Consider the following 18060-nt stretch of genomic DNA (forward strand, 5'->3'; position numbering starts at 1 on the left):
AAAAAAAAAAGCTGGATCCCTATCTCCTTACACGAGAATTATTTCCACATGAGTCATAGATTAAGAATTTAAAAAAACCCCAAAACCTGAAAGTACTAGAAGAAAACAGAGTTTTCTTTTTCCTTTTTTTTTTGGATTGAGGAAAATATAAAACCCAGAAACGCTAAGGCAGAGCGGATAATAGGAACTCACACACAGTTAGTGGGTGCAATTGGTAGTCAGTTTGGCAACATTTATCAAAACTAAACATGCCCATACACTTCAATCCAGCAATTACATTTCCAGAAATTTATCTTAAGGAAATACTTTGTTATGAGTACAAAGCTTTACAACAAAAATGTTCTTTACAGCATTGTATATAATAGCAAGGACCTGGAAACTGCTAAATGCCCATTTATTAGAGAAGATTATATACATTATGGTACAGCCCTTAGAAAGAATGACATATATCTGTCGTGCTAAGGACATTTGTAAGTGAAATATACTATATGTGGTATAATCCCTTGTATGTAGGGAAAAAAGATATACGTTTAGCTTACATATGCAGAGAAAATTCTGGAAGTATACACAAGAAGTTGTTAATAGTGCTTATCTTTGGGGAGTGAGACTGGAAGTAAGAGGCAGTCTTTGATTTTTAAAAATTTTACATTTTTTGGTATAGTTCTTAATCCCAGGAACTGCTAACTTAGGTCTTCTGCTGCTATAGAAAGGAAGGAAGGAAGGAAGGAAGAAAGGAAGGGAGGGAGGGAAGAAGGAAGAAAAGATGAAAGAAAAAGAATTGCTGGCAAGTGAAGAGGGAGAGGCCATGTTGAGTGACCAAATCTGGGCCAACTGCCTCAGAGATAAATACTATCTAATTAGAAAAACAAATATATATTATATATAATTTTTTTTTTTTTTTGAGGAAGATTAGCCCTGAGCTAACATCTGCCGCCAATCCTCCTCTACTTTATATGTGGGATGCCTGCCACAGCATGGCTTGCCAAGCCGTGCCGTGTCTGCACCCAGGATCTGAACCGGCGGACCCGGGCCGCCGAAGCGGAATGTGCACACTTAACTGCTGATCCACTGGGCCAGCCCCGTATATATATATATATATATATTTTTTTTTTTTTTAAGTAGCTCTATGATTAAAGGAAGCCCAAGCCCCAGAATTCTGAACTTGTTGGAAAAATGTATGACACGTCTTTAAAGGTTTAAACTCTTTAAATTTGTTTGTTTTGCTTTGAGTTATACCTGAAGATTCAGACAGGTAAAAAGATGACATTCCTCCTTAATTGTGCAGCTAAGGAGGACAGATAATACAATTAAGGTCACATGTCCATGACCAGGAGTTTGAAAGCCTGTGGACCCTATAGGCCCCATCTCACCAGCTTAGGCAACAAAATCAAGTCACTTTCAGCGATGTGTTTGCTAATGTTAAGATTCATACCACTCTGAGCTCTACTTAGCAAGCTTAGTCCAGCTTTCCCTTGGGGTTCTCCTCCCTAGATATCCCCAGTGACCCCAGTGTTACTCATTTCTTCCAAAGAGGTCTTCCCCAGTTGCTGATGGGGGGTTGGCTCATCAGGCAGCCACCGTGCCTGGTCAGAGCTCCTTCTCTGCTGCCTTGCCGCTGCCAGAGTTCAGTGCCAAGGCCCAGGCAGGCTAGCTTGGGTGCACGGCCTAGAACAAACGCCTGTTCCCTCCTGGCTGTAGCTACCCGGGGTTGGGAGAGGCCCTAATGCCAACCACATAGGCAAAAAGGCCAGTCCTCCCCTGCCAACACCCTCCAAGTGTGGATACAACCCTTGTTCTACCCTCCCAAAGCACAGCCAAGGGCAGGCTGCAGACAAGGGACAAAATCACAGTCAACAGTGGTGTCTGCCAATATCTGGTAATGTTTGAGGACACTTTCCTTTTTTTGCTTTTTTTAATTGAGGTAACAATGGTTTATGACATTATACAAATTTCAAGTGTACATCATTATAGCTTGATTTCTGCGTAGACTAATCATGTTCACCCCCCAAAGACTAATTACCATCCATCACCACACACATGTGCCCAGTCGCCCCTTTCACCCGCCTCCCTCCCTGCTTCCCCTCTGGTAACCACCAGTCTAATCTCTGTATCTATGTGTTTGTGTTTGTTGTTGTTGTTTTTATCTTCTATTCGTGAGTGAGATCATACAGTATTTGACTTTGTCTGTCTGACTTATTTCACTTAGCATAATACCCTCAAGGTCCATCCATGTTGTTGCAAATGGCAAGATTTTCATCCTTTTTTAAAGCTGAGGAGTATTCCTTCATGCATATATACTACATCTTCTTTATCCATTCGTCCCTTGATGGGTACTTAGGTTGTTTTCAAGCCTTGGCTATTGTGAATAATGCTGCAGTGAACATGGGGTGCATGTATCTTTATCATTTGTATTTTCATGTTCTTTGGATAAGTACCCAGCAGCAGAATAGCTAGATCATATGGTAGATCTATTCTTAATTTTTTGAGGAATCTCCATACTGTTTTCCATAGTGGCTGCAACAGTTTGCACTCCCACCAGCAGTGTATGAGAATTCCCGTTTCTCCACATTCACCCCAACACTTGCTACTTCTTGTCTTGTTAGTTATAGCCATTCTGACCAGCGTGAGTTGGTATCTCATTGTAGTTTTGATTTGCATTTCCCTAATAATTAGTGATGTTGAACATCTTTTCATGTGCCTGTTGGCCATCTGTAGATCTTCTTTGGAAAAATGTCCAGATTTTTGCCCATTTTTTTTTGTAAAGACTTTATTTTCCTTTTTTCTCCCCGAAGTCCCCTGGTACATAGTTGTATATTTTTAGTTGTGGGTCCTTCTAGTTGTGACATGTGGGATGCCGCCTAGCATGGCTTGACGAGCAGTGCCATGTCCGTGCCCAGGATCCAAACCGGCGAAACCCTGGGCTGCCGAAGCACAGCGCACGAACCCAACCACTCAGCCACAGGACTGGCCCAAGATTTTTGCCCATTTTTTAATTGGGTTGTTTGTTTTTTTGTTGTTGAGATGTATGAGTTTCTTTATATATTTTGGATATTAACCCCTTATCAGATCCATGGTTTGCAAATATCTTCTCCCAATTGTTAGGTTGTCTTTTCATTTTGTTGATGGTGTCCTTTGCTGTGCAGTAGCTTTTTAGTTTGACGTAGTCCCATTTGTTTATCTTTTCTTTTGTTTCCCTTGCCTGGTCAGACATGGTATTTGGAAATACACTGCTAAGATTGATGTTGAAGAGTATACTGTCTACATTTTCTTCTAGAAGTTTTATCATTATGAAAAAACATCTTGCTAACTCTCAAATGTTAAATCAAATTATTTAAATAATCTTTCTTAAGTGTAAACATAATATTAGGTATAAAGTCCTTATTCTCACAGCTCTTCTACATCTATAAAACTAAAATAATTTTGCAAATTAAGTCAATAAAATTAAAAATTCAGTTAATATTATGTATGTAATGTGGTGGATGATATTGTTTTGCTGAAATCAAATTGTCCCTTGTGATAAGACCATGGAACTCACTGCCATGGTACAGGCTTTTTCAGACATGCTTATAATTGACTTAATTATCCCAACATTCTTCTCTATTTGAACTTCTGTGAAACTTCTCTACAGTGTGCCATGAGGACTTGACCTTTACTTAACCAGAAAGCGGTCATCTCCACAAGAAGTATTCTTCCTTTTCTTGTTACCCTAAGAAAATTAAGGTTATAGTTGTCGGTGCCAAATACAAAATCAAGTTGCAGTGTTTGGTTACAAGATGGTCATCAAAATGATCCAGAATAGATATATTAATTTTTTAAATGATTACAATTTAAATAAGAGCAAAAATTTACATATTTTTCTAAAGAATTTGCAATACATATGATTCTATTTATATGAACTGTCCAGAGTAGGCAAATCCATAAAGACAGAAAGCAAAGTAGTGGTTGTCAGGGGCTAAGGAGAGGCGGGAACGGAGAGTGACTGCTAATGGTACGGGATTCCTTTTTGGGGTGACGAAAATGTTCTGGAATTAGATAGTGGTGATGGCTGCACAACTTTGCAAATATACTAAAAAGTACTGAATTGTACACTGCAAAAGGGTGAATTTTATGGTATGTGAATTATATCTCAATTTTTAAAAAGTGACTTCGCAGTTTTCCTAAGGAATAGTAGATGGATATGAGGCTTCCATTCTTTGTCTAAGCGGCTCATCCTGTGGAGTTTCCCCAAACAAGGGGTGTACCCCTGCAGCCCCTCCAATGTTGAGACTCCAGCTATATTTACAAGTCAGATTTATATTTGTATAAAAGGTCCCTGTGGTTTAAAGATGGGGCTGGGAAGAATGGGCTGGAGGGGGAAGGTCTGGAGAGAGCAAGAGTAGTTGGAGGATTGGTTACAAAGCCCACAAGGCATCAACAAGGACAAATCTACACCAGAGCAATATCACCCAGGGACAGAGCAACCTAGCAGATATGAAGCTGAGGAAGAGCCCACTCTGTCTCAAGTACCTTCCCCAAATCACATCAATTAGAGAGTTAAGCATTTCATCCTTTCAACAAACTTTTTTGGTACCAGGCAGTGTCACCAGGCATTATAGGGGATACAAAGATGACTAAGACAAGGTCCTTGCCCTCAAGTAGCTTACCATGTAGGAGTGGCGATAAGAGCAACACAGGGATAAGTATCATGTAACAAAATGTGCATTGTGGTAAGAAAAAGGGAGGTATAAACCTAGAACTCCCAACATCAAAGGAGGAAGAAATCACCTCTTACTTCTGGCGGAAGTCCCATGCAATCTGCGGTTGGAAGATGACTGGATGTTGACAGGTGCAGATGAAGTGAAGAGCATTTTAGCGGAGGAAATAGCATGAACAAAAATGGAGAGCTGGAGGCAGGAAAGCATATTTAGGGAAGGATGAAGGAGCACTGGCTGGAATTAAGCTCTGAGAAGGAAAGTACCTAGAAGATGTAAAGCAGGAAAAATACGGACTCACAAGTTGTCTTTTCGAAATGGAAAAATTAAAAGGGGTGCGAGGGAGAAAAGGGTCAATAGAGCTTGCTCTTTCACAGATGTGTATGCATTTGCAAGATTTCATCTTGCCAAACCCCCCTGATTAATAAACAGCATTTTGTGGGCTTGGAGGGACAGTGATTTTTGAAGGAACGTTTGTGTGAAGGCTGGCTTTGGCAGGGTGCTGAAGCTAAGAGCAAGGAAGAGCAAGAAGGCGCCAGGCGACAGGAAGGGGCACTGACAAAAAGGAACGCAAAAAGGATGTGTGAGGGTCCCTAAATCCCTCCTCACATCCTTTCAGCTGAGATCGCCCAGTTTGTAGTCATTTGTCTTCTCACCAATAAGTTTGCATCATCAATAAAATATTAGAATGCACCTGGCTAAATACCCTGGCGTGATAACACCAAATTCATATGCGTTGCTAGAATGAATAATTCAATTTTAAAACGCACACACCGTTCCTGGCACACACAAGGCACCCAAACGTTTGTTTTATGACTGAACGCTGTTTGTTCTTTGTTTTAGAGTCTATATTTAGGAGAGGAAATGATTCAAAACTGCATCCTAAAACCTACATCCTCTATTAGCACTGAAGTTGAAACGACCTGGAGCCAAGAGGTCTGCTTTTCCCCTTTAAAACTTAGGTTTCTCGCCCCTCCGTCCGGTCCCTTAGGTCAGTAGGTCCAGCAGGGGTCGCAGTTCAAGTGACCAATCGCCGCGGGGCCACGGGGCGGAGCCACAGCGACCCGCCCTCTCCTCCAGCCCTGCCTCCCCACCTACCCAGTTCCGCCTCCGTCGCACCTGCGCGTCCCCCACCAGCGCCCCCCCCCCCCCCCCCCCCCCCCCCCCCCCGCTTGCGCTGGTGCAACCTCTGCAGCCTGCGCTCGCGGGGAAGGGGTGCGCCTTCGCCTCTCGCGAGATCGCCTCCTGTTGCGGCCGCCGCGGCTCCGGACTGCTGACTGGCGGCGTCTGCGCAGCCGCCATGTTCGGTTGCTATGCGGTGGCCTGGGAGACCGGGTGTGCTTGAGGGGGGAGGAGGAGGTGACGGGGGAGGAGGAGGAGGAGGAGGAGGAAGAGGAGGAGGCGGCGGCGGGGCTTGAGCTCCGCCTGCGCTCTCGGAAACAGACGCTGTCCCGGCTCGCCCGCCCCGCCGCGCTTTCCCGCGCCTTGCGGCGCCCACATTGTTCTCTCAGGACTCCGGGGCCCAGGGGCGGACTCCGGCCCGGAGCCGGGGAGGGAGACCCCGGTCTTGGCCGAGGGCTCGGAGGTTCGGCCGGGCCTGCCCTCCCCGCGGCGCTTTGCGGGTGTGGATTAGCTCATCCCGCGGGCGCGCCGGCTGCCGCCTCCCCGCTCCCGGCGGTGCGGCCCGCGGCGGCCCCGCAGCATGAGGCGCTGCTGGCGGCTCGGGGCCGTGGCGCGGCCGCTGCGGCGGCGGCTGCTGGCGGGGCGCTGAGGGACCGTGGAGCAGCGCGGGGCCGCGAGGCTCTTCTCCAGCCGAGAGGACGCGGCTGTGACACGGAGGTAAGAGGTTCGCGGTCCCCGCCGGCCTCTCGGCCCTGCGCGTGGGACGCGGGGCTGCTCCTGGGGCTTGTGGGCTGGGGGAGGGAGCCGGTCGGGCAGCCGAGGTACAGGGTGGATGAAAAAGGAGGGAAGAGATGATGCTCCGACCACCCTCCTCCCCTTCCCGGGACCTCTGCTCCCGGGGCTCCTGGGGACACAGTTGGAATCTCCGCTACGGGTGAGCGAAAGAAGGGCGGGCGGTCGTGGGTGCGGAGATGGGATGTTCCGCGGTACCTAGACTCGAGGTGAGGCTTGAGAATCTTGAGTTTTCCTTGCTGGTGGGGTTCCTTTTTAAATTTTTTTTAATTGGCTCCTATGAGCGCTTCCTGCGTGCTCTTCGAGCAGGCTGACCCTGCCATTAAAGTTTTCAGCCTCTTAGGATTCTGCCGGTGTATACTTGCATTTAAGAACCTGTGGTTGGGCCAAAAAAAGTTGAGATGCAGCTAAGTAGTCGTACCGATGCATGTCCCAAGTTTTCCTTAAAATGGAACAGTTTACAGTTGCACGGATTTATGTATAGATGTTTCTGCGAAACTTAGAATGGGAGGTTTCATGTCTGGCGTTGCATTATTTAGTGACAGCACTATGTTGAAGGACGATTTGTAGGATTTTCAAGCGCTTGTTCTAGGAGAACCTGTATATTTGCAATATATAACCTGCTTTTCGAATCAGAGAATGGAGTAATGTTAGGTTTCTGTGACCAGCTTTGGGGCCCAATTGAAACAGTACAGTTTAAAACATGTTTATGGTGGAACCCGCCCGCCCCCCCGCCCCAAGCCAGTGTATCCAACTTGTAAAAGACGATTTGAGTAAAAAGAAGACTGTGGAACGGTAAAAGCCAGCACATTTTTTTGTCCTGATTTTTTAACCCTAAAGTGACAGAGAAAAAGATTTTCATTTTTGAAGAGGGGAGAAGATGACCTTAAAGTATGTGATTATTCAGAGCCCAAAGTGTGCTTAATGGAACAGAGCTAGATATATCAGTTAAATCTTGCATTTGATGAATATAAATTCAACCTATAGATTTTTTGTAAAAAGACTTTTTGTAGGCAAAAGTTGGTGTGTTGCATGGAACTTCTTCACTAACTCGTGGTAAAAGAGAGTTGCAGTCATTTTGTAGACCCCACTATTTTTTGTCAGAATAAATTTAGGCTCCAGTTACCACAAAAGCGATTTTTCTGTATCTTTTTTTTTATGGCACACGTATCTTTGTTACTGTTTTGCGTTCAAACTTGTACATGGTCCCATAATATTCATGATCTTGAGTGGTTTATAAGAAACATGGTCTTTTTTGTACACGGGAATATTTATGGTTTAGCTAATCTGTTTTAAACATTTGGTAAGAGATTTTGAAAACGCAAGGGGCCATCACTGTTTTACAGTTTTTATTAACATTAATTGAGTAGCTTAAAGTTTATTGTTAGAAAATTGTAGGTTCCTCAAAAGCGGCAATGGATGAGGATGTGACTTTCATATTACCTCTTTTTCTAACCTGCTTAGCTTCTAGGCTGTGGGTATTGAATTGTTTCAAACTTGTGGATTTTTCTTATGTTCTAATTAAATGTCTTTAAAAATGTCCCTAGTAACATTGTTACTTTAAATTCGTGACACCCAATTTCTAATTTAGGCTAGGCATAAAACCAGCATTGATTGAACACATTTGCTAAAAATACTTTCTGGGTCAGATGTACTTAGAATGCAGCCTCAGGAAAATTCATTTGAGCTATTCTACTGTGACCAAGGTACACTTCATTATTATTGAAAGACTTTAAAAAATTATAGACTCTCACAAATTAGATTTCATCAGTTCAGGCATAGAAGCCTAACTTTTTAAAATGTATAAAGTACTTTATGTGGGACAATAATAAAACTTTTTTCTTTCTTTTTTTTTTTTTTACTTACGTGACCCCCCCATAGACTATTATTAAACTCTGATTTGTATACTCAAAATATTTTAGTTTTTCTATTAAACGTAATTAATTTCAGTTGTAAAGTGACAGTACAATGTGCTGTGTTGTCTATTTAGTATTTATTTACGACTTATTCTAAACACTGTAAGGGACATCAGTGGTCATGTTTTTGAGTAAATTATCTTTAAGGAACAAAGTAAGAGACTACTAGATAATTTTAAGGAGACGCTGTTATTGAGAACTTTTTTTTTCACCTTTTGAGAGTTAATATGGTCAGTTTTAAACAAGACAGCTCTAAAAAATATGTAGAAATCTTGTTTGGGGCATGTTTAAAGACAAATGTTTAAAAGTTCTGCTTTAATTCTTTATGTTAGTTATTAGGAATATAAAATTGGTGCCCTCACTAGAAATGGCAAGTCTGTGTGATTTAATGTAGCTAAATATGAATTGTTGCTCCTAAATAAAATATAATATTGGCAGAAATTCACTGGTTACAAACTGAGTTGAATTTTATTGGTTTTTTGGGTAATAACGTGCATGTTATGAAGTTTTTAATATGCTGTAGTCTAGATTTGTTAAATTTGTCCATTTACTAGATTAAGCTGTGAAACCTCGAAGATTAGTTTAGCATTCTAGAAATCCTTGTTATTGTTTCCTGGGAAAGTACTGTAGGAGGAAGGTGTTATTTCTTTATTTAATATTCAGTTAGTACAAATGGTGAGAAGGAATGTAGTGTAGAAGTACTGTAGAATCTTCTTTATGGGTGTGGAAGTACAGTATCTAGGAACAGTGTAATTTATTTCCTTTCCTTTGCATGATCAGTCAGTATAGTCCTGTTTAAAATAGGATGGGAAATGGGAAATTTATTACATTCTCTTTCATTTCGTTAGAGGCATTTCCCCGCACATTCATTTTTCATTTCATTACTCCTAAGTAGAAACACTGGAAGAGAGGTACAAGTATTAGAAGAAATCTGTAGGAATAGAATGAAAATGAGGTGCTGTGGATTATCTTGAGGGGAAGATAGTAATTTGGGAGAGTTACTGTGTTTGTACCTTTTAACGGGAGGGTTATATAGAGGAGTAGAAAGAAAAAAGGATCCAGAAGGGAAGTGTTTATTGTCTATTATGTGCCAGACAGTGTAAAGGGGATTTTCCCGTTACTCCACATCATCCTCAAGATCCCTTTGTGAGGTAGGTGTTACTGATCCCCTGCTTCTCCTCTCCCCACGAAATGGGGGCAAAGAGAAATTAAATAACTTGTCTGGGATCACACTGCTACTGATCAGGATTCACACTAGGTCCATCTGACTCTGAAGCTTATTCTTTGGATCATGCCGTACAATTAAACTTTCTGCGGTGATGGAAATACTCTCTTTCTGCACTGTCAGGTATGGTAGCCATTAACCATGTGTGGCATGGAGCACTCAAAATGTGACTATTGTGCCCGAGGAACGAATTTAAAATTGTATTTGATTTTAACCAGTTTAAATTTAAATAACCAGGTGTTGCTAGTAGCTGCAATATTGGACAACATGGCTTTAGATCTTGCTGCCTGGAAAATCTAGTTTTAGTATTGAATTCTTCCACTCGCTTATATGTGATGTTAGGCAAGTTCTTTAGTTCTTGAGCCTCAATTTAATCCGTTGTGAAAATGAAGAGGTTGTCAATAAAAGATTATCTCCAGCATCCTTTCTTGCTCTAAAGTTCTATGGTTCTTACTAAAATGTACAGTGGTATTTAATATTCACAAGCATTATATCCGAAAGTACCCCCCCCCCATATACTTGCCTCTTATAAAGCTGCTTGTTTAGTCAGTTTTTCTTTTGAGAAGCATATGTGTAAAGCACACATAAAGGATAATGGATTATTTCCCCCTAATTGTTTGGCAAAGGCTTTGTGTAACCAAAGGCAGTATTTTACCTTGGAACAAAGTTTGGATCTTTAAAGACTGTATTTCAGCATGCCACCTTCCCGTTTCAGAATTACAGTTCCTGCTGCTTATCAAATTAATTCCAAATGTATCTGCTTGGCCTTGAAGGCTTTCCACCAACCACATCTCACTAACTCTCTCATTTTTGCTTGAAAAGAAAACATTGTTTCTGCCTCTGCCCTTCTTTCCTCACTTACAACATTCTTGCCTTCAAATCCATGTGTCTCCTCTTTAAGTCTTCCTCAGAATTCACCTTTTTCTGGAAGAAGGCTGACTAACAGTTATAATGATCAGGTTTTGAATCCTCGTAATAGGAACCCTGGGGTTAATATATGATTGTTTAGATACAGTTAGTTGAGTACATCTTTCTTAAGTTTTTATATATTACCTACTCTGTGTTCTTAATGAAAATGTAAAAAAATGGAAAATGAGAGTTGTTTCCTTTGTATTGCCTCATGAGTTTAGTACATTGCTCAGCAATTCTACTTTAAAAAGTTACTGATTTGAAAAAATGATAAATACTATAACAGCATTCACCCTCAATCACCACTCTAATAGATATTTTTGTTTCCTTTCTGGCAACTGTCTGGATTTTTTTATAAAGTTGTGTGGTATAGATAGAATTTTGAGTTTGATATATTGGAAGCATTGTGTAATAGAGGCAGTGCAATGTAGGGAAAAGGTGACAGACTTGGGAGTCAGATCTGAGTTGGAATCTGGTCTCAAAAAACTTGGATGAATTATATAACCTCTGAGCCTACTTCCTTGTCTGTGAAATTAGGAAAATAATACTTGGCCTTGAATTGTGAGGATTAGGATAATATATATAAAACATCCAGCATGATTCTTTAAATAAAAGAGATGATCAGTAAACGGTAGCTGATATTATTTTCCCGTTTCCATTGTCATGAGTATAATTTAAACAATTGCTTAGACGTTCAGATGATTTATCAGCCAGGTGATTGATTTAGTCATTTACCTTTTGTTAAACATTTTGGTTGTTCTAAACTTTCCACTGTTGAAATCTGCAGTGAGTATCGTAGGACTGGGATAATGGTTTGGTGGTCTGAATATTCCTGTGCCAGATCTCTCTCTTTAAAGAGAACAGTGGGTGTTCTTGTTTTGGAAAAAAATACTAATTGGGTTGTAAAATTGTACCTCGTTGTTTTAATTAATGTATTTTGAAAAAATTTGGTTTATTGGGGAATGATGTAGTGAACATTCATTTATATGTTAATTAAACATTTGAATGCTGTTATAGGGATCAGTGGTGTACAGGTAAATGAGACATGATTCTTTTCCTTGAGCTCAAATTCTAGGGTGGTAACACATGTCAACAAACAGAATTCAGAGTGACAAGTGTAATAAGATCTTGGGGAAATGAGAAGTGACATTTGAACAGTGTCTTGAAGGATGGATTTGAATTGATCTGGGTAGAGAGAACAGCGTGTACAAAAAGAAGTATGAAAGGATGCATAGTGTGTTTGGAGAAATGCAAGTTGTCTTGTGTGTGTCTGTCTTTGTCTATGGGATAAGTGTTGGTGTCTGATTTTGTGTGTGAATCTGTGTGCCTGTACGTGTGTTTTGACCATGGTAAGAGATGAAACCTTGTGAGGATCCTTGTCTGGGCTCATATTAAGACCTTTAGAATAGAGCTTCCCCACTGGTGTGCCATGAATGGTTGGCCATTGTGCTGTCAGCCTAAGGAACTGGGGCATATTGGATCCCCCACGGTGGTTTCTTTTGACCTTGAATAGTCTCCTTGGGTTGTCCCAGTTTGCTAAAAAGAATCACTATTTTCTTTGGTGCCAAGTTGGGAAAAGGATTGGGAAAAGCACTGTTTTAGAGGCTCTAAGTATTGGAAAGTTTGTGGTCCCCACTCACTCCTGGCATTCCCATTATGTAATCAGAAATAAAACCTATACCAAGTCCTAAAGGAAGCACAGAAGAGGTCAAGTCAGAATTTCCCTCTTTCCTCCCCTCTCTTCCCTTCCCCTCCCCCCAATATTTATTACTTTATTGTTGTGTGTGTTTGTGTGTGAGAGAGAAATATCTTTGTGGTGCTCCTGCACTGCTAGTGCCCTACACAAGTGTTTAGTCTGCCTCTTGGGAAATCAGTATTTACATTGGGGAGCAATTACACATATTTAAATAAGGGAATGATAAGATTAGATGTGAATTTTGAAAGGTACCTCTTGACTTCTAGGTAATGACGCGAGGATGTAAGATTGGTACAAAGATGTGGTTAGAAATGGAGCAGAGGGAGACCAGTTAGGATGTTCTTGCGGTGGTCCAGGTGAGAGATAATAAGAGCCAGAAATGGAGAAAGGGGGACATAAAGATGAGGATCTGGGACTAGAACTGACAACTGATTAGGTAGTTTCTCTGGAACTGAGAGTCCATTTGATATAAGGGAAAGAGGAAAAGAGTTGATGATAATGCTAAGCTTTCTTCTTTGGGCAACTGGGAAGGGAAGGCCAAATAATTTTTGTCCTGTACCTGTAGTGAGCCAGGCATTTTTGCTAGGCACCAAGTTTGTCATGAGTTCTCATTGAATTTTTAAAATTTATTTATTTTGAAATAATTTGAAACCTACAGAAAAGCTGCAGTAACAGCACAGAGAGCTCACTAATCTCCTTCAACCAATTTCCTTTTCCATGAACTAGTCTTGCAGCTTAAAAAATTTTTTTTTAGTAAGATTTACTTTTTTAGAGCACTTCTGGATTCACAGCAAAATTGAGGGGAAGGTGCAGAGATTTCCCATAAGCCCCCGTCCCTAAACATGAACTTTAGCCAGTTTTTAACATTGTACTACATATATACTGTGTGTGTACACAAGATCAGCCTGCAGTGTCTTGTTATGCTTGGCTCACTGTAGTGGACTCAGTGAGGCCTTCCCTTGCAGATCCCCAAAGAAGGAACCTTGATGTTGTCTTTGATCCTTTCCCTCTTTCTGCTGTATCTTATTGGATTCTGAAATTTCAGTGAAACTACCTAATATCATTTCTGATCCCTCATTTTCATCCCTACTTCCAGCCATTTCAGAGGAATGCACCATTTCTAGTTTCATTAGACTTTTTCTGAACCATTTGAGAGCAAGTTGCAGACATGATGTCTATCACTCCTAAGTCATATAGTGTGTTTTACCAAAACATGGACGGGCTCTTACATAACTTCCAAACCAGGAAATCAACATTGGTAAAACACTGTCTTCACATCCCCAGATTCAGATTTTTCCAACTGTCTCGAAAGTGTCTCTCCTTTTTGGTCCAGGATCCAATTCAGGATCACACATTGCATGTAATCGTCATGTCTCTTTAGTCTTCTTCAGTTTGGAACAGTTTGTCAATATTTCTCTTGTTTTATGACCTTGACTTTTTTTATTCTGTGGATGTCCCTTAACTTTGGTTCATCCGGTTGTTGCTCATGTGCAGAATGAATGCATTATTGGCAGGAATACCATAGAAATGGTGTGCTTTTCTTAGTGTCACTCGGTGGCATACAGTATTGTCCCATCACTGGTGGTGTTTGACCTTGAACACTTTGTTAAGTTCATGTCTGCTAGGTTTCTCTACCATAAAGTCATCATTTTTCCTTTTGTAATTGGTAACTCTTTTGTGGGAAGATTTCCAAGACTGTGCCAATATGCTGTTCCTCCTCAAACTCTGCCCAGCAGCTTTTGGGTCTACTGATGACTCCTGCCTGAGTCAAACAGTACTATAAAGGTTGCCATCTGCATTTATTAGTTGATTTCCTATTGAAAACAGATGTTTCTCTTCTTCCTAATGCATTTATTCATTCATTCATTTACTTCAATATGTACTCATGGATTTCTGTTCCTCTTTAGTGGGTTTTGTTAGTTATTATCATATAAAATTTTATTTTGGTGGGCAAATTGTCCTAGATTTGGCTAGTGGGAGCCCCTTCAAGATAGCTCCTGTGGCTTTTGACACATCCCCGTCCTTTGACTATTTCTTTACTTTCTGGCACAACAAGTTGTTCAGACTCATTTTGTACTTTTCCTGCCCCAGCTCTGGAACCACGTATTTTTCTAGGAATCTTGATTTCTTTTAGTGGAAGAAGTATTTAGAAACCAAGATTTGGATGCTTAATGTGCTCATTTCTGCTAGGATGTCATCACTTCTAGGGTGGACAGAACTAGGAAATACATGTATATGTGTGCACATCTGTATTTCTTTCTATATCTAACTATGTGTATGTATTTAAAAAGTTCACATTAATACATCCAATTCCAGTACAACACTTCAGGGGTCTTTCTAGCTTCTTTCTTTGTGTATTTGTAAATCCCTTTTCCAGCAGTGAGAAATTGGCTCCCATTTTCCTCATTATATTTACTTATTTGCTCAGTCTCCTTGTATGTGCCAGTCTCCCAATCCCAGGCTAGTTATCCCTTGCCTGCCACCTCTGAGGCCTATGGTTTGGGGTCCTCAGGGCATGCAGTCAAGTCCATGATGCCTCAGCATGGCCTGATGAGTAGTGTCATGTCTGCTCCCAGGATCCGAACTGGCAAAACCCTGGGCCACCGAAGTGGAGCGTGCAAACTTAACCATTCAGCCACAGGCCTGGCCCTCAATAACGTCTTATAGTTTTCATTTTATGGGTGTTTCACCTCCTTGGTTAAATTTATTCCTAGATATTTTATTCTTTTTATCAATATTGTATGTGGGATTGTATTCTTGAATTCTCTTTCTGTTTGTTTGTTGTTAATATATAGAAATACCATTGATTTTTGTAAATTGATTTTGTACCCTGCAACTTTACTGTAGTTGATTATTTTTAATAGTTTTCTGGTAGATTCTTTAGGGTTTTCTTTATATAAAATCATGTCATCTGCAAACAGTGAGAGTTTCACTTCTTCATTGCCAATTTGGATACCCTTTATTTCTGTTTCTTGCCTAATTGCTCAGCCAAAACCTCCAGTACTGTGTTTTGACTAAGAGTGGTGAGAGTGGGCACCCTTGTCGTCTTCCTCTTCTTGCAGGGGTGGGTTACAGTTTTCCGCTGTTGAATATGATGTTGGCCGTGGGTTTATCATATCTGGGCTTTATTATGTTGAGGTACTTTCCTTCTATACCCATTTTATTGAGGGCTTTTATCATAAATGGATATTGGATCTTGTCAAATGCTTTCTCTGCATCAGTTGAGATGATTATGTGGTTTTTGTTCCTCATTTTGTTAATGTGGTGTATCACATGGATTGTTTTGTAGATGTTGAACCATTCCTGTGTTCCTGGTATAAGTCCCACTTGATCATGGTATATAATGTTTTTAATGCGTTGCTGTACTCAGTTTGCTCATGTTTTGTTGAGGATTTTTGCATCTGTGTTCATCAGTGATATTGGCCTGTAATTTTCCTTCTTTGTGTTGTCCTTGTCTGGCTTTGGGATGAAGGTGATGTTGGCTTCATAAAGTGTGTTAGGAAGTGTTCCGTCTCCTTCAACTTTTTGGAATATTTTGAGAAGGGTAGGTATTAAATTTTCTTTGTTTGGTAGAATTCTCCAGAGAAGCCATCTAGTCCTGGACTTTTGTTTTTTGTGAGGTTTTTGATTACTGTTTCAATCTCTTTGTGATTGGTCTATTCAGATTCTCTGTTTCTTCTTGATTCAGTTTTGGGAGGTTGTGTGAGTCTACGTATTTATCCATTTTTCCTAGGTTATCCAATTTCTTGGCATATAGTTTTTCATAGTATTCTTTTATAATCCTTTGTATTTTTGTGGTATTTTTTGTAATTTCTCCTCTTTCATTTCTAATTTTATTTATTTGAGCCTTCTATCTCTATTCCTTAGTGAGTCTGGGTAAAGTTTGTCAATTTTGTTTATCCTCTCAAAGAACCAGCTCTTAGTTTCATTGATCCTTTCTACTCTTTTTTTTTTTTTTGGTTTCAGTTTCATTTATTTCTGCCTTAATTTTTATTATTTTCCTCCTTCTGTTGACTTTGAGCTTTGTTCTTCTTTTTCTAATTCTGTTAGGTGTAGTTTAAGATTGCTACTTTGAGATTTTTCTTGTTTGTTAAGCTGGACATTTATTGCTATGTATTTCCCTCTTAGGATGGCTTTTGCTGCATCCTGTGTGAGTTGGTATGGTGTATTTTCATTTTCATCTGTCGCCGGATGTTTTTTGATTTCTCCTGTAATTTTTTCAACGGTCCATTTGTTGTATAGTAGCATGTTGTTTAGTCTCCACTTATTTGTCATTTTGCCAGCTTTTCTAGTTTCATAGCATTATGGTCACAAAAGATGCTTCATGTGATTTCAATCTTCTTGTTTCCCAACATATGGTCCGTCTTTAAGAATGTTCCATGTGCACTTGAGAAGAATGTGTATTCTTCTGTTTGGGGATGGTGTGTTCTATATATATCTACTAAGTCCATCTGGTCTAGTTTTTTGTTCAGTTCCACTGCATCCTTGTTGACTTTCTGTCCTGATGTTCTATCCATTGATGTAAGTGGAATCTTAAGGTTCTCTACTATTATTGTGTTGTTATTAATATCTCCTTTTAGGTTTGTTAATAGTTGCTTTATGTACTTTGGTGATCCTGTGTTGGGTACATATATATTTATAAGTGTTATATTGTTTTGATGGAGTGTCCCTTTTATTATTGTGTACTGCCCCCTTTGTCTCTCATTGTCTTCTTTATCTTGAAGTTGACTTTGTCTGATATTAGTATGGCAAGACCTGCTTTCTGTTGTTTACCATTAGCTTGGAGTATTGTTTTTCATCCCTTCACTCTGAGATTGTGTTTGTCTTTACAGCTGAGATGTGTTTCCTGGAGGCAGCATATTGTTGGGTCTTTTTCCTTTTAATCTGTCCGGCTGCTCTCTGTCTTTTGATTGGAGAATTCGATCCATTTATATTTAGAGTGATTATTGCTATATGAGGGCTCAATGCTGCCATTTTATCACTTGTTTTCTGGTTGTTCTGTATTTCCATTGTTTCTTGTAACGTTTATTTTGGACTACCCATTCAGTTTGTAGTTCTGTCTGATGGTTTTCTCAGTTTTGTCTTTTTTTTTTATCATTTGTGTCTTTGTTCTGATTGCATTTTTAGTGGTTACCGTGAAGTTTGTATAAAAAATTGCATAGATGAGATTGTCCATTTTCTGATAGCCTCTTTTTCCCTTAGTCTAAGCAGATTCCATTCCTCTCCTCTTCCCCTTCTAAGTTATTTTTGTCACAACTTACTCCATTTTGTGCTGTGAGTTTGTGGTTAAAATGAGAGTATAGTTATTTTTGATGTTTTCCTTCTGTTTATCTTTAATGTTACAATTAAGTGTTTGCTAACTTGTTCTGATAGCTACCATTTTCTTATTTTGTCTGCCTGTTTATTTCCTTGCTTGAGGTTTTGTAAAACCCCCCCCCCCCTTTTTTTTTTTAGGTAGGAGGGCCTTCGTGATCATTTCTTGTAGGGTAGTCTTGTGGAGATGAACTCCCTCAGCTTTTGTTTATCTGGCAAAGTTTTTATTTCGCCCTCATATCTGAAGGATGTTTTCACTAGATAGAGTATCCTTTGCTGAAAGCCATTATGTTTCAGAATTTTGAACATATCATTCCACTCTCTCCTAGCCTCTAAGGTTTCTGCTGAGAAAGCCACTGAAAGCCTGATAGGGGTTCCTTTGTAAGTTGTTTTTTT

General features: G+C 40.2%; 1 protein-coding gene across 1 annotated transcript in view; it reads left to right on the forward strand.

Annotated features, from left to right (window-relative positions):
* Positions 1 to 6082: 6082 nt before the first annotated feature.
* The window catches only part of PTPN4 (protein tyrosine phosphatase non-receptor type 4), a 204936-nt gene continuing 192958 nt past the window's right edge, over positions 6083 to 18060 (forward strand). Inside the window, exon 1 of the mRNA XM_070507486.1 lies at positions 6083 to 6530. The gene's annotated coding sequence lies outside the window, so the exon portion shown is untranslated. The remainder of the gene's footprint in view (positions 6531 to 18060) is intronic.

Source organism: Equus asinus, chromosome 4 (genome assembly GCF_041296235.1).
Source record: "Equus asinus isolate D_3611 breed Donkey chromosome 4, EquAss-T2T_v2, whole genome shotgun sequence".
Taxonomy (NCBI): domain Eukaryota; kingdom Metazoa; phylum Chordata; class Mammalia; order Perissodactyla; family Equidae; genus Equus; species Equus asinus.